Below are 15,745 nucleotides of genomic sequence, written 5' to 3'. Positions count from 1 at the left end.
TTCAGAAAATGCTTGGTGGAATTTTTATTTTTCTATATTGCCTTTAAATTTTCAGAAATCTCTAGTATTTATTTTTTAACATTCCTTTACATATGATGGCTAGATTTTTCATTTATCTTGTCATGACATTCAAGTGGTCTAATAATTCTTATTTATTTTACTCTTTATTTTTTCCACGTCTTTTTTAAATCATGAGATCCTTGTAATATTTTCTGTGTTATTAGTCTTTTAATTCATTTTAATATTTTTTGGCTTACAGAATTGTAAGTCGCTATTGAGTCCTTTTTTTTTTTGTTGTTGTTGTTGTTGTTGTTGTTGTTGTTGTTGTTGTTTAGGTAAGATTTTGTACTTCTTCTGCCAAACTGTTAATTCCCTTTCTTATTTAGTTTCCATTCTTTCCTATTTTCACTCAAACTTTAACCTCATTTATAAAACATTTTTACCACTTGAAAAAAATATTACTTCATCTTTTCCCATTCAAATTGAATTTGAATCCAAGTTAGATAGTTATATTTTATTCAGAGACATTGCTTGTTCATGTTTTACAATCATTCTCTTCTTCTGAGTTTGCATATTGAGCACTCCTATCACCATAATAGTTTTTAATGGTGGGACTCTTTTATTTATTTGTTCATTTTTGCAGCTTACTTCTTAACTTCTAGCTTGATATTGGAACAGGACTCTATGTAATGTTGGAGGAAAGGTCTTGCTTTTTTCTTGGATTATTTAGTACTGTTTTATTCTAGGATTTCAGGATAACTCAGGATAATGACCTGCAATTTTTTAGTTCTCCCAAAGTGGTTTGAATGAGGACAAAGTCTGATGGTTATTCTACCACTTAGTCTAAACTCTGACCTAATTTTGGTCTGAGCAATGACAGACTACTGCTGAACTAAAATGCTATCAGATAGCTAGAAAACTGTTTGCTCTTTTAGAGTGATCAAATCTCTGGCTCACCATCGGTCAAGGAATACTGCACTGTTTATTACTCTGTAGTCTTCAGGCTGGGGTTAATGTTAAAACAATTTTCCTGCTCTGCTTCTGATGTCTCAATTACATATTCATGAATATGTTTTACATTTTCTTGTTTTTCAGTGAAATTATAGGGCCTTGCAGTGCAGCAGATGTGTGGGGCAGGGTGAGTGGAGAAGAAGGTGTACCCAAAACTGAGACCGAAGTACTTGAAGATTCTACCCATGAGTCAAGTGGACACCTCTTACTTGTGTGAGAAAGTATAAGGCAGAACTTTCTCCTCCTCCTTTTCTGTAGGTGCACATGCACCCATGTGCTTGCATGTTTCAAAGATGACAGACTAAATTAATTCTCTCTCAATGGAAAAAAAATCTAAAACCTTTAAATGATTCTTGTCCTGATGTGCCTAGACTAATTAGAAGCAGGTTCCATCTTTAGTCAGCCTTAGATTTGTAACTTGAACAATAGGTGTCAAACCTTCCAGTTGGTACCTTTCCTCCACCTTGATGAGTTCATGTCCCACTATGACTCTTGGACCACCTCTTATTCTGTTGCTTAGAATCATCTTGTGTAGGAAGGCTACTCAATCCATTCCTGCACTTGTGTTTGTGGACTTATTTTTGTGTTTGTGTTTCTCTCTATCAAAAGGTTCATAAAATGATTCATTGTGACTTTTTAAGATTTCCCCATCAAGATTTACTTTAATGCATTTTCTAAATTTCTTTGAGAAAATTTTTATGGGCTGCTCTGTTTAATGCTTATTATTAGTCTGCTGTCATGGCTTCACCTCAATTTGCATTATTCTCAACCAAAACATGATACCTATTTTTTTTAATGGAAACAATTAACAAATAAATAAGGATGCCTATAATTTTAGACATTTATGGCCTTGAAAAACATTTTTCTCTATAAAATCAACATTTATATTATTAATGTTTTTCATATAATGACTTTTTAATAAATGCTTTTTGGATTAAATTGAATTAAACTATTTCTAACCTCTGTCACAGTGATGTGTGCCAAAACCGACCTTAGGATAATATCTAATGCAAGTGGCAAAATATCCTTTTAGTCCAGGTGTGGCAAGTGATAGTAATAGGGCAAGTAAAAAATAAAAACATGGTCAGGACAATCTTTGCAAATTAGGCTCAGACAATCAAAAGAAAGTTTGTGAATTCAAACAAATTTGTTTACAATGCTGGTCCTAAACTGCTCCTTGCCACTCTCAATTTCACCCTTGCATCAATCAGCCTATTTGTTTTTCATTATTCATGGAGTCCATAGCAAAATTTTACTTCCTGCCTGCTCTAGATGCTTAAATCATCATTCCAGGTACCAGGAGCTGTATGCTCCATTTAATTTTCTCCCTATCAAAATGCTACTCTTCTTTATCCCAATCCTCAAGTTCTCTATGTATTGATTTAATTAGCTGTTAAATTAGTATACATGCTAAATAAAAACTATTCTTCCTATATCTTAAATGGAAGTTATTAGTTTATTGGTTAAGGGGATATCAGATGAAGAAAATATTTAAGCAGTTAAATATCAAATCATCCATTAAAACACTTACAGTTTTAGGAGAGTTGTCTGCCTTACTGAGAGATTTATACTTGAATTCCATAACCACTATCTATCAAAAGCAGAACATAAAGCAGATCTTTCTCTATCCAAGTAATATTTCCCATCCCCTCAGCAATGCTGCCTTTCTATTCTTTTAGTTAATATTTTAATTTAACAATATAGTTTAATGTTTTGAAACAAAATAATAAATAATAAAGGTTGAGAAATTACAAAGAAGTTTCTGATACCATGAGTCAGTGGGAATGTGAGTAAGAGTTGCAAAAGAGTATTTCTTTTTACCCACTTTGCATAAGACTAGCTTTGGAAAGCTACCTGTGCTTTATATTGTCCCTAGAAGATGAGAATCTAGACAACTTATAAAAGAATTCTGGTAAAAAAGTCAATCTCAAAAATCCAATCAAATAGCTCTCTAATAGTCATTAAGAGAAAATATGCTTTCTTATAACTAATTTAAATATTTCAGCCTAAAAATCATTTTATCCTTTAGAGAAGCCCCTAAATATTGTTTGGTTAAATGCTGATCTAGGAGTTGTAGAGTTCTATAAAAGATCTACATTTAATATGACATTTTCTACCCCTTAGAAATCTAGGCCTCAGATTAAAAAAAATAAAAAACAATGAAATAAAAATGGATTTAGTTTCAGTTGCCATAGTAAGGCAGAGTGCACAAATCTGGGTCGAAATCAAGGGACAGACTTTGCAGGGCATTGGAAATCTCATATGATCTCTAATCCATTTCTTTTTTCATTATTATTTTATTGATAGGTTGAATTAAAAAAAAAAAAAAAAAAAAAAAAAAAAGCTTGACAACTGTGTCCTATCTGGTTTCTAGGGGAAGGAGATCTCTGTTTTTATCATGAAAGACCTGAATAAGGTCAAAGCAAAACTATTTCTGATAGTTATTAGAATAAAAACGAGACAGGGAGAGAAGGCTAACAGGATTTCCCCCCCTCTATGTTAAAGCTTTTGCTTTTTTTGGAGGCCTCCCATAGAGTTACATAGGATGAAAATTTGGCCCTGGGAAACTAAACTTGAAAAAAATATCCTTCTGATAGCACATCCAGGTTTCATGGGGGCTAAAAGTAACCACTTTATTCAATCTCAGCTTGATGATAAGTAACCTAGGACTTTGAAAGCTAAATAGGAAGGATCATCGCAGGTTGACTTCTTTTCTTTTCTCCTGGATCAGTATGGACTACTCAAAATAGCCACAAGTCTTCATCTAAACAGCAGCCCATCATTACAAGAGCTAATTGCTCATTATTTTTCTAACTTGGATTAGAAGGAATACATGAAAGAACTCTCAGAGGGCTGATGTTTCCAATTTTGAAGCCTGGAGTGAGAAGACTTACACTGTGATCCATTGTGAAAAAGGACTAGCAAATAGCGTTTGTTGCAAAACACCCACTGGGTCCCTTGTTCTAAAAGAATACATCCCTGCTGGGATATCAGTTGTATCTTGCACATAGAGTGCAACCTTCTGAATGACCATTTTGTTATATGTCTAAAAATGATCCAACCTCATGTCCCCTGGGATATCGCCCTTCATAAATGAAACCTGTGGGTTGATTAAGCATTTTGCCTCTGTTAGAAGGACAGTGCCTGTGACATCAAAATAAGACTGATCCCTGCTTGTTCCCTCTGAATATTGTATGCCTTCCAATACAAGGGATACTAACAGGCAGCTGAGCTAATGATGGCATTTATTCTCTAGACATCTTTCATGGTCATAATGCTGGCACATTACAAGAACAACAAGAACAGCACTTCTTAAAATGGATTCAGGCTGACTAAAAGGAGCATGTAAGAACAAGTTTCATTGATAACAAATACCAAAAAAAGTCTTTGAAAATGGAACTAGAGCATGTTGGCATGGCAGTTTTTATAAAGGTCATATCTTCAGATTGCCATATTGTAAGTCTCTGTCATATTTGGACATTATGAATTTAAAATTATATATATATATATATATATATATATATATATATATATAATATTGAAAAATCCAAGTAGCACATAGTCCTGATTTTGTTTTTGTTTTTTTGAAGTATCACTATTAAATGGTTAGATACAAAGCTTTGACTCTTTTTAATACCATAGAAGGTATCATAAGAATTTCAATTGATAGTGAATTTCAAATTATTCTTTATAATTTTGTTATATCCATGTCAATTACTGATTTCAATTTAGGTCTAGAATTTTCAGGAAATTTTATAACTCAAATAATGTCAATTCTGTTGACATGTCTTTCTAGCAACCTCATTTTCTTTATTATATTGTGAGAAAAAGATAATTTAATGCTATTTATATTCAATCAGAGTCAATCAGGAACCAACCAAAGATCAAATGGGGTTTGATCTAGAATTTATCTGTGACCAATGAGAATCAGATTAGTTTTGGTTTAAGACATGATCATTAAGATCTAGCCAGCAAGTCCCAAGATATCTTAGGAAGGTCCAGAGGTACAAAAGAAGAAAAAAAAAAAAAACTGCTTTTTAAGAGCATCTGTGGGATACCCTTTGTGGACAAAGGAAACAGGGAGAGATAAAAAGAAGGAAGAAAGGATGAAAGACAGGGAGAAAGGAAAGAAGGAGAGAGGAAGGAAGGAAAGAAGAAAAGAAGGATGGAAGGGATGAAGGAAGGAAGGAAGGGAGGAAGGAAGGAAGGAAGAGAGGAAGGAAGGAAAAAAGGAAGCAAGGAAAAAGGAAGGAAGAAAAAAGAAGGAAAAAGGGGATGTGGGAGGGAAGAAAAGAGGAAGAAAGAAAGGTAGGAAATAAGGGAGGAAGATAGAAAGGAAGGAAGGAAAGAAGGAAAGCAAGAAGGAAGGGAAGGAAGAAGGGAGAGAGAGGGGAAGTAAAGAAAAAAGGAAGGGAGGAGGAGGAAAGGAAGAAGGAAGGAAGGGAGGAAGGAGTCTTTCAATTGATCAGTTTGAATTTGTGGGGCATCTTTATTCATAGAAGTTGTTGTTTGACCTTCAATCCCCTCCCAAATTAATTAATTGATTTATTTATGTATTTAGAATTTTTTGGATTAGAAGAAAGAGGAGATTCTTTGCCTTAATTGCTACCTAGTCTTAAGGTCAAGGTCAATTGCACAGCCCTCCCTCACTTAAATCCAAATCATTGCATATCCTGGCATCACTTCCCTGATGGCATGTCCTCTTGGAGAATGAAGAACAAACAACAAACTTTATTATATACTCAATCCTTTACTTTTTCTCTTTTTTTTCCTGTGGACATAGACACATCTGATTTCATGTTTGATTATAATCTTCACTCATTTGCTATATACATAGATCGTTAGGCGTTTTTAAAGATGATAATTTTTCTACATATATACAACCAATTTTTTTCAAGCATTCTAAATAATTACTGGATAGGTCATTTTGAATATTCCTTATTACTTTTTAGTTTCAATAGTTATCTTTGTGTTATTTGCCATTGGTTTTTAATTAAATTAGTTTTCTATCAAATAGATTTATGATTAATCGTTTTCTTCTCTTTGTTGTTAACCCTAAATTGTTCCCCTAGAATTTCATTTAATCTTTACATTTACTCTAGGCACCTGAAGGATTAATATATATATACGTTTTTGAATGACTTTTGTTTACCAAATTTCAGCAAAATTATGAATATTAAAAGTCACAAAGGAAGATAATACAGGTACCTTGATTCAATCTCTAAGAAATGCAAAAATTACTATATGTTCATATTTCTTTGAAACCAGTAAATAGAAAAAAATGTGATTCCCTCTTAAACTTTCTCGTTTTTTTTTTTTTTTTTGGTAATTTGGATCTTTATTAAAACTCTTTTTGGATTATGGATACATGATAAAAGATAAAATTGAATCTTTACATATTTTAATGAGACATTGAGTTTACAAATTATTTTATGCGTAATAAGATTACAAAAAATGACATTATAATTATCATTTCCTTTTAACTTATGACTAAATTCAGATTTAGGGAGTTAAGCTGAATAATCCACAGTTGCATAAATATTTATAAAATATTCAAGTTGATCTAGGAGTTAATTTATTTTGCTATTTCATTCAATTTTATAGAGTTAAAATTATCTATGCTTGTGATTTTATGTTGCTTTATTCATGTCTTATTTGTGACAAAGCATCCCATAATTGGTGTTTTGGATTTTTTTTAATTATGTAAGGATTAATATATTACACAGATTATATACTTGTTATCTGTAGCTGTTGATTTTTTTCTTTCCCCCTTTCCTAGCTAGCACATTTTCCCCTATTCAAAAATTTCTCTGATGAAAAGCATCCTTTGTTTCTTTGTTTTAGAAAGTCCATTACCCCGACACACCTTTGCTCTACCTTGGTCACAAGTACCATGTATTTCTTCACTGTCCTCTATTTAATACTCATTTTCATTTTTACCCCCAGAAGCTATTGTGCTCCATCTAACACAGTGAAATATAAATGATAAATGAACCTGAATTTGAATCCAAGCCTTTTGATTCAAAGACCAGAGCTTTTACTATTATATTACAGTTACCCTGATAAGTCTAAGATGGAGAAAAAAGAGAACAATTAATAATAAGAAATTCATCCAAGGGAGCAGCTAGTTAGTGCAATGAATAGAACAACAATCCTGAAGTCAGGAGGACCTGAGTTAACATCTAGCTTCAGACATGTAACATATCCTAGCTTTGTAATTCTGGGCAAGTCATTTCAATTGCTTCAGGAAGAAGAAGAAGAAGAAAAAGAAGAATTTAAAAAGTACTCAGTATTTAGTAACTTAGTAAGAAGAATTTAGTAAGAAGATGAAGAAGCAGCAGAAAGAAGAGGAAGAAGAAGAAGGAAGAAGAAGGAAGAAGAAGAAGAAGAAAAAGAAGAAGAAGAAGAAGATTGTAATGGGCTGAGGTTTGAGTTGATGCACTGAGGTCCCAAGTACATGAGGCTCAATAGTAATTGGACTATACTCTATTAATATACATGATTGGATAAAGAATGGTCCCTGCCCACTCTCTGTGCAAGTCCTGATGTGTTGTATAGGAAATGATGATTTTGGTGGGTGGAGACAGAGAGACAGGAAGGGAAGCTAGGAGAGATTGACCTTGGTTCCATACTCCTAGCTGCTAGTCGTGTGGCTGCTGATCTAGCTAGCTTCTTGACTCAGCTGCACACATTGCTATTGCTGATTATCTTCCACCTCTGATCCTTCTTCACTGAGAATAAAGACTGACGATTTTCCCCTAACCTGAATTCCTGACTCCTGCTGATTTAAAAATATACGGCCTTCACAGAAGATTTCATTAAAAGAGATGTAACTTGCAGGTATACAAAATTTACATATCTATGCTATTCCTCATGAGGGGGCTGTAATAAGTAAAGGGATATTATAAATGAAAGATAAAATAAATTAATAAATATTAATAAACTAGAGCATGGATGTCCTTTACTTTGTGTTATATAAGGATGAGTTGAAACAGACATGTATCTTTCTCTTGAAAAGAAGACCCAGAGGAAAATCAATAGTTCTGGTGAAGTAGTAGAATGATTGTTTGTGTGAATGAGAAATTTAATAGATTGTATTTGGTCCCACATAACAGAACTACAATGTAAATTTCAAAAAGCCAAATTTAGGTTTGACATCAGGTTAATTTTCATCCTAACTAGAACAATAAAAAAGTAGAATGGTAAGGTAGTGTGTGTGTGTGTGTGTGTGTGTGTGTGTGTGTCTAATACATATATAAATTTGTTTTTACAGTTTATGTTTTGCTTTTATACTATATGCCTTTACAAATTAATCTTACATTATTAGACATCTGCTCTAATAAAGAAAATGGGTAAGTAAAATAAACAATAGTTTATAAATGCATGTAACATTTTAAATCCATAGCATTTGTGTTTTTTAATAACAATTTTCTCCCTCCTATCATCATCCTATTGTGAAAAAAATAAAAGATATATTTTATAACAAATATTCAGTTAAGCAAAGAATCAGCTCAATATTTGCTTACAATAATACATGCATAATTCTGACTTCTAAATCTATATGTCTCTATTGGATAGCATATTTTATTATAATTATTTTGGAATCATGAATACTCATGGTATTGATTATATTGCTTTCCACTTTCAAAATTGTTGTTTTTATATTCTTATTTTTTATAAATTGCCGCACTGGTTCTGCTCATTTCATTCTTAATAATTTTATAAAAAAGTATTTCCATATCTTTATTAAATATCTATTTACTCATTTATATGTAATGATAATAATAAAATTCATATGAAACAAATTATTCACCTGTTCCATAAGTAATGAATATAATTTTGTCACAACAGAAAGATGCTATACATACTTTTGCTAAGTAGAAGACTTGTTGCTTTTTATTTTATCTCTTTTGAGTATAGGGATAATGGTGATATAGTGGAATTTAAAAAGCACTCATTATTTAGTAATTTATTGTGTATAATTCTAAATTACTCTCAAGAATGTTTATACCATTTATCTGTAGAGGGCTGAAACTCTTGAGTTGATGTACTGAGGTCAGGACAGCTGAGCCCTTGAGACTAACTACTGATTGGACGGACAATACTCTATGGGCATATGTTTGGAAAATGACCCTTCCCACTATCCTGTGCTGGCTCAATGATTGGTGTATACAGAGAATTGTAGGAGGTACTGGAGGGGTGGAGTAAGACTATCCAGAGTTACTTTGGCCATGGAAGAGGAAGAAGGAGGTTGCGGAGATCCTACTTCCACCTCCTTCACTTCTATCCCTAAAGACCAAGAATAAAGACTAAGGACTTTTACTTATCCTGACTCTGGTTAATTCTAAGGTATCCTGGGTGCTAGTGTGGTCACCACATTTATCAATCCACCAACAGTGAACTGGTGTAATTGTTTTTCCAGAAATCATCCAATATTTATCATTTTTCTCTTCTTTTTTGATGCACATGAGTTAAAATCTAAGAATTGCTTTAATTTTTATTTCTTTAATAATTATTTGGAACATTTCTTCATATGACTACAGATACTCTGGTCTTCTTCCCTGGAGATCTAAATGTACATACCCTTACATCATTTAGCAGTTGATAAATTTATTTTATCCTTATGTATTTGAATTGGTTATTCACTAATACTTCTCCTTCAGTGGACTGCTTTATGCAGAGCTTGTATATGCACTTATCTTGTATATTGTACTGTTTATCTGATTTTTTTTTTTTTTTGAGATATGGCTTGGATTATATGACTGCTGAACTTCCTCTCATTTTGAGAATATTCTGTACTTTAGATTATTTCACAGGGGGGGTGTATAGAAAATGATTTAAACACTAGAAATGATAACTCAGTGCAAGTTATTAATATTTTGTGTTTAATATGTTGAATGATTTTTTTTTTGCATAAAAAGTGCATGATTTGTTTATCTATAGAGAAAAAAGAGCAAAGGACAAGGTTTTGAAAGGAAAAGACACCAAACAGATACATGTTAAGATACTATAGGGAATGACTGAAATGACTATGTCAGTGATTATTATTGTTTTTTCCAAGGCCTTGATTAAAAAAAATAGTAAAATATTTCCATCTTTTCTGAGAATTTAAGATACTTTCATGTGCCTTGCCTTAATAAAATATTTTCCATCCAGAATACATGTACTATTGTCTCCAATAAATTTATAAATGATATATGAATCTCATGAATTGAATGATGTTGAAGATGTAAAAATAATCCAGTATGAAATCACAGATCCATTCACAAATTCTCATATTGGAACAACCAAAATAAGCCTAATCCATTTCCTTTCTTTTTCTTGTCTTTCATTTTCTGTCATGTCATTGTTTTCACAAAGAACTAAACTTTAGCATGACAAAGTGTTATGTGTATTTATTTTTTAAATCCATTGTAGAGTACGAAAACCATAGCTAACATGCTTGTTTATTGACAGCCTCTGTAGTAATTTAGTTGTAAAATTTAAGCATTTTGAAGCTGATTTGTCTTCCTTTTTTAAAAATATATTTGAAATGCAATTATTTTGGGGACAGTAGCGATCCACTGCCATTAGGCAAAGCTTAAGTGTTAGCAATGTTTAAGAATGAAGCTTGTTTAACATATCAATCCCTTTTCTTCCAAATGTTTTGCTTAACACAGAAAATAATAGCTAACTTGGGGATTAATTGACAAGATTTTTTTCCCATTCATTTTAGCATTAAGATTAGTTAAAACTAAATAACATTAAAGACTGCCATAAAAACAGAGATCAAGCTGGTTGTAATATGTACCTGGATTTAATTTAGTATCTTTTCAATGAATTTTAAAATTTTCTCTATCAGAGGATTCTGGGAAGATGGTGGAGTAGATTAGAAAATTGGCACTCCAAAGAAAAAGAATGAATGTGGCTTCAGCGGAAATGTAGAACAGCTGAAATAAACAAAATTTAAGGCAAAACAATTGTTCACTTAAGACAACCTAAGAAGACCCCAGAAAAGAACTGGCCTCTTGGGCAGAAATTCAGCCTTGGTTAAGTACAAACACCTCTAGGCCAACACTGCAGACAACAAGCAAAAAGGTCTGTAGGCCCCGGGGTTTGAAGACTGCCTCAGTCTTAGAAACTTTCCTCACTGAATGTATGCAGACTGAGTAGGAGAAAATTGAAGGCTCTTTCACTGTTGATGGACACTAAATACAGTTGTGCTGATTAGATACAACCTGGCCTGAGCTATGCTGTGCTGCTGAGGAGGAGGCAACATATACCTGTGGAATACAGTGAGAGAGGGCCCCTGACCTTTCTGGCTGTGGGCACTTGCAGGTATCAATTCCAGGGAAGAGAGGACAAATATAATTTGCAGTCACCTGAAAGACACAAAGGAATAAGATGATATACAACATTACCAGGAGTTCAAATCAAGTCTTAAGAGTGAAGAGAAGCACCCAAGGCAGATATCAGAAAATAACAATAAAAAGCATTTGAGGATTGGAGCCAAGAAGGTGGAGAGTATACAATTTTTCTGACCTCTTCACATGGCTTTCAGACTAACTAGCAAAACCAGGCTCTAAATTAGTTTTGGCGTTACAGAATCCATGAATATTGGACATGTAAGAAATTACCAGCAGAAGATAATCTTGAAGATCTCCAGAAAAGGTGTGTTTTAATTAGGCATGGAGGGAGGCAGGCCAATCTCAAAAAGGCTGAGCATGGATGCAGAGTGCGGGCAGTGCACAATCCCATGGTTTGCTTTGGTATGGGTTTCATGTGCTGGAGAATCTATGGGGAGGAATATACAACAGTGATGGCTACTCTGCCCTGGATGCAAGCCAGTAGATCAGCAGAGAAATTATAAAACATTCAGCACAAACACAAAAGGTAAATAGTAAACCCCAAAAATGTCAGAATTGCATGGAACTTGGCCACACCACCCAGCACCTGAAGTCAGGCAACACAGACTCAGTGCCTGGCTCTGTCACTTGGAAAGAAAACATGAACAATCTCCCTTAGCCTAAAAGCAGATCTCAATAAAAAAATGAGTAAAACATCAAAAAATCTCTGACCATAGTTAGTTTTATGTTGAAAGAGAAGAAGAAACTTCCAACCCTGAGGAGACTAAAATCAGATCCTCTCCAAATGAAGCCCCAAAAGATGGTATAAATTGGTCCCCAGCACACAAAGCTCTCTTAGAAGAAAGTATAAAGCATCTTAAAAGAGAGCTAGGAAAAAATGGGGAAAGGAAATGAGAACTTTGCAAGAGGGTTTGGAAAAGGAAACATAGAAGTAATCTGAAGAAAATTCCTTAGAAAATAGACTTAGAGAAATAGAAAAAAAGCATATAACTCCTTTACAGAATAGATTTGACAAAATGGAAAAAGAAAACAACCCCCTGAAAAACAGTTTGTGAAATGGAAAAAGAAAATAACTCCTTAAAAACAAAATTAGTGAAACGGAAAAAATACACAGAACAAAAATTCAATTGGGCAAATACAAAAAAAAAAAAAAAAAAAAAAAAAAAAAAAAAAAAAAAAAAAAAAAAAAAAAAACCTAAAAATGTAAATGAAGAAAATAATTCATTGAAAAAGTGGAAATGAATGACTCAATGAGACATCAAGAATCATAAAGCAAACCAAAAAAAAATTAGAAGAAAATGTAAAATACCTACTTGGTAAAACAACTGACTTGGAAAATAGATCTAAGAGATACAATCTAAGGATAACTAGACTTCCTCAAAAACATGATGAAAAAAAGAGCCTACACATTTTTTTCAGGAAATCATCAAAGAGCACTGCCCTGATGTCATAGAATCAGAAGGCAAAATAGTCATTGAAAAAATTCACTAAACACCTCCTGAAAGGGACCCTAAAATGAATACTGCAAGGTGTATCATGGCTGAATTTCAGAACTATTGGACCAAGGAAAAAATATTGCAAGCAACCAGAAAGAAACAATACAAATACGAAGGAGCCACAATAAGGATCATCCGGGATCTATCAGCTTCCACTTTAAAGTATTGAAGGGCCTGGAACCTCATATTCCAAAAAGAAAGGAACTTGGAATGAAGCCAAGTATAAACTATCCTGCTAAACTGAGCATTTCTTTCTGGATAGAAGATGTCCATTCAGCAAAACAGGTGAATTCCATTTATTTCTATTGAAAAGACCAGAGCTGAACAAAATATTTGACCTCCAAATATAGAACTCAAGAGAAACTTAAAAGGTAATAAGAAAAGAACTCTTGAGAATTGTATCTCTGTTATTAAAGAAGGGAGAGGGACCTGTATGGGCCAAAATGTTTGTGGCATCCCTTTTCGTAGTGCCTAGAAACTGGAATTTGAATGGATGTCCATCAATTGGAGAATGGTTGGATAAACTTTGGTATATAAATGTTATGGAATATTATTGTTCTGTGAGAAATTATCAGAAGGATGAATACAGAGAGGCTTGGAGAGACTTACATGAACTGATGCTAAGTGAAATGAGCAGAACCAGGAGATCATTATACACTTCAAGAACAATACTGTATGAGGAAGTATTCTGATGGAAGTGGATATTTTCGACAAAGAGAAGATCCAGTTCAGTTCCAATTGATCAATGATGGACAAAATCAACTACACCCAGAGAAGGAACACTTGGAAATGAATGTGGACTCCTTGTATTTTTGTTTTTCTTCTCAGGTTATTTTTACCTTCTGAATCCAATTTTTCTTGTGCAACATGAGAATTGTATCTCTCTTATTGGTATACATGGTGCATGTATAATTTGATTTTACTGTTATAAAAATAAACTAGAGGTGGAAAGGGGATTTTAATAGTAAAAGGGGAAAGTGGAGATAAAATGATGGAAATTTTCTCTCAAAGAGGCAAAGAAAATCTATTATAAATGAAGGAAAGAAGAGAGAAGGATAAACTTGTGTAAATCTTACTCTCATCACATTTAGCTTAAAGAGGGAATATCAGACATATATGGTTTCACCAAGAAACTTCTCTCACCTTATAGGAAACTGGTAAGGGAAAAAAGGAAAGGGAAGAGGTAGGCTAAAAGAAGAGAAAATAGAAATAGTATAAGAAAGGGGGAGGGGCTATAAGGGGGAAGAGCTGCTTGAGGCAAATGGTGCTCACAAACAACATACTAGGGAGGATGGAAAGGGGAAAAGGAAAAATTAAAGCATAATTTGGGGTAAATAAAATGTTGAGAAATATAGAATTAGTGGGTTTAACTGTAAATGTGAATGGGATAAACTCTCCCATAAAATAGAAGTGGATAGCAAACTGGATCAAAAGCCAGAACCCTACAATATGTTGTTTACAGGAAATACATTTAAAACAGGGAGGTATATGTGCAGTAAAGGTAAAAGGTTGGAGCACAATCTATTATGCTTCAGGTGAAGTCAAAAAAGCAGGGGTAGCCATCCTTATCTCAGATCAAGCAAAAGAAAAAATTGATATAATTAAAAGAGATAAGGAAGGAAACTATATCTTGCTAAAGGGTAGCATAGACAATGAAGCCATATCAATACTAAACATATATGCACCAAGTGGTATAGCGTCTATATTCCTAAAAGAGAAGTTAAAAGAGCTGCAAGAAGAAATAGACAGTAAACTTATAATAGTGGGAGATCTCAACCATGCTCTGTCAGAATTAGATAAAACAAATAATAAAATAAATAAGAAAGAAGTTAAAGAAGTAAATAGAACACTAGAAAAGTTAGGTATGATAGCTCTTCGGAGAAAATTGAATGGAGCCAGAAAGGAGTAGACTTTCTTCTTGGCAGTTCATAGAACCTAAACAAAAATTGACTAAATATTAAGAAAAAAAAGACCTCAAAATCAAATGCAGAAAGACAGAAATAGTAAATGCATTTTTTTTCAGATCACAATGCAATAAAAATCACATTTAATAAAAGGCCAAGTTAAAATAGATGAAAAAGTAATTGGAAACTAATTGGAAACTTCCTGAAAAATGCTAGGAAAAGAACAAATTAAAACCTTCCAATGAAATACCAATCTTGAAATTCTACAAATAAAAGGGGAAATTAATAAAATTGAAAGTAAAAAAAATTGAATTAATTAACAACACTGAGAGTTGCTTTTATGGAAAAAAAAAAAATAGAGAAACCTTTAGTTAATTTGATTAGAAAAAGGAAAGAGGAAAATCAAACAGTTACTCTCAAAAATGAAAAGGGAGAACATCCAAACCAATGAGGAGGAAATTTGAGTAAATAATTAGGAGTTATTTTGCCTAATTTTGTGCTATAAATTTGATAACCTAAGTGAAATGGTGGAATACCTACAAAAATATAGATTGCCCAGATTAACAGAAGAGGAAATAAATCACTTAAATAATCAGATTTTAGAAAAAGAAATAGAACAAGTTATTAATCAACTGCCTAAGAAAAAAATCTCCAGGCCATATGGATTTACAGATGAATTCTACCAGACATTAAAAAAAAAATTAACTACAAAAATAGAGAAAAAGGACTCCCACCATATATATGTATATAGATCTGATAATGATACCAAATCCAGGTACAATGATAACAGAGAAAGAAAATTATAGACCAATTTCCCTGATGGATAGTGGAGCAAAAATCTCAAATAAAATACTAGCAAAGAGAACACAGAAAGTCATCCCCAGGACAATACACCATGACTAAGTAGGATTTATACCAAGAATGCAGGGCTGGTTCAGTATTAGAAAAAATATTAGCATAATTAACTATATCAATAACCAAACTAACA

Source organism: Sarcophilus harrisii, chromosome 3, assembly GCF_902635505.1.
Source record: "Sarcophilus harrisii chromosome 3, mSarHar1.11, whole genome shotgun sequence".
NCBI lineage: Eukaryota > Metazoa > Chordata > Mammalia > Dasyuromorphia > Dasyuridae > Sarcophilus > Sarcophilus harrisii.
This window is presented reverse-complemented; position numbering follows the sequence as displayed.